The following is a 2,184-nucleotide window of genomic DNA, read 5'->3' as shown; positions in this document are numbered from 1 at the left end:
CAAAATTTTATTAATATAGACCAGGGGTTTTCAAACTTATTGACTTGCAGACCCCTTTATATTTCAGGCTTTACCTTAGGGACCCCCTTATAAACGCTTATGAAATTTATACATAAATATTTGCTTAAAATAACATATATTTTTACATTTATTTATTTAACAGTATTTAACAAATAGGTTTATTGTCAATTAAAAGATTTCGATTAAAAAACATGTATAAAATCAAATTGCCCATAAAAAAAGTATTTGCTGTCCACGGGCCCCCTGTCTTGTCCTTGCGGAGCCCCTGTGGTCCGTGGACCACAGTTTGAAAACCCCTGATATAGACTATTGTGTCAAAAGGACACTTGGGAACAGTTCTTGGACGTCAATAGGGTTAAGTAGACACGTCAACTGAAACTCTGTGCGTGTTAGTTCCCCACCATCGCTTGACAACTGGTTTTTGGTGTGTTTACTTGTACCTTAGCGGATCGGCAAAAGAAAAACTTATAGAATAAGGTACCAGGCTTTAAAAAAATACTAGAGTCGATTCATTCGACCAAAAATTTTCAAGGTGTAACCCAGCATGGCCACAGTCTAATGACAGAAACGAGTAAGAGATAAAAGATTACGTACAGCAAGTATAATATATGGTAATTTTTTACAATCACACCCCTACGCGTTTAGAAACATCTACGTTTTCGCTTGTTTGCTAACAACAGTCAAATCTCCCTTATACTACACCCTACCATCTTAAAAAGGTAAAACGTCGCATTAGATAATGTAGTCCATGTTTGCACTGTCTCTGAAAAAGATGAGATGGTCATAGTTTGAAAGCTTTTGATCATAGTCGTCTGCTTGATCGGTGTCGACTTGTAGCTTAACAACTTTGTATTTCAGTTGCTTTAATAGTTAGAAATGCCGTAGCTAGGCTAGTCTATACCTTCGAACAGAAATCTAAGTCACATAAGCAATATTTTTTTTATAGGCAAAATATAAACATACATATATAAATATAAAATGTAAATTAAAAATAAATTTACGAACGACGATATTGAAATAAACCAGTGCTCTGCACATCAGGTTTTATTTTTTTGCTTAGTGGTGGGTTTGTTCCCCCTACCCCACCCCACTCCAAAAAATATATAATTACTTACCAGTACTCTATCAGCACATGAACACCCATTTTTGCAGGAGTTCAAGCGAACAACCTTCACTAATTGTTTAAAAATTAACGTTGGATTAAAACTTCTACGTGATTCACTGCTCTTGTGCTCGAGTAGTGACTACTTCGTTGTTGGTGCAATATAAAACAACGTCCTAGTTCAACCAATTGCGCAAGTTTTCTTTTCTCTGACGCGTCATCCGAATACAAAAGGCATGAGCCAATGATACAGCTTCTACACAATCAATGGATTTACTAGCAAAAGTAGACTAAAGAAGCTTTCAAACTACGCCTAATTGCATTAAACAATAAAGGGCGGAGCCGGTAACAGCAATTGTTTTGTTGTCGTTGGTAACACGCTTTAACGAGGTGTCAAATGATCCCCGTGCTGGTGCTTGGCTGTTCCAACACCTTGGCTTCGCCATCTCCCGTCGTAATGCTGTGAGCGTGTTGGCTTGCTTCAATAGGTTTGTTGGACCTTGTGGTGTGCGACCATTAGAAGCACTTAGTGTTGAATTGATTTTTCTTTTCTTTTCCTTTCTTTCTTCCTCTTTTTTGTCTTTCTTCACTAATGTTTGTGTTTTCTTCGGTTTTGAATTTGTATTCTAACGCTATTTTGTATTATACAAGTATCAAATACATACGCGTTATACATGTAATAAAATAAATTTCCCCAGTATAAAGATAAATAACAATATTAAGTTTAAAAGAAACAGTTTATATTAACAGTGTTTTCATAGCGCACAGTCTAATGGGACATTTATAGCGTTTGATTTATAGGGACATTATCGTGTCTAGTCTGGCGAATTTTTACACTGTAGGACGACTAAAAACATAACTGCGCAATAGAATTTATTAATAGTCATCATATTAACAAAATGTATTAAGTCGTTGAATAATAATAATAATAATAATAATAATAATAATAATAATAATAATAATAATAATAATAATAATAATAGTAATAATAATAATAGAAAATTCTAACTGGGCTCCACCTGCGAGGTCATGCGCTGTTTATCTTGATATGAGATCACCAT

The 2,184-nt window shown here is 34.8% G+C and overlaps 1 long non-coding RNA gene across 1 annotated transcript in view; it reads right to left on the bottom strand.

Annotated features, from left to right (window-relative positions):
• LOC106877868 (uncharacterized) overlaps positions 1-1,369 on the bottom strand; it is a 19,783-nt gene extending 18,414 nt beyond the window's left edge. Inside the window, exon 1 of the long non-coding RNA XR_001410425.2 lies at positions 1,137-1,369. This is a non-coding gene — a long non-coding RNA (uncharacterized LOC106877868). The remainder of the gene's footprint in view (positions 1-1,136) is intronic.
• Between the last annotated feature and the right edge of the window lie 815 nt (positions 1,370-2,184).

This window comes from Octopus bimaculoides, chromosome 18 (assembly GCF_001194135.2).
Source record: "Octopus bimaculoides isolate UCB-OBI-ISO-001 chromosome 18, ASM119413v2, whole genome shotgun sequence".
Taxonomy (NCBI): Eukaryota; Metazoa; Mollusca; class Cephalopoda; order Octopoda; family Octopodidae; genus Octopus; species Octopus bimaculoides.
Note: the sequence above shows the minus strand (reverse complement) of the source record. Positions and strands in the feature narration are given on the sequence as shown.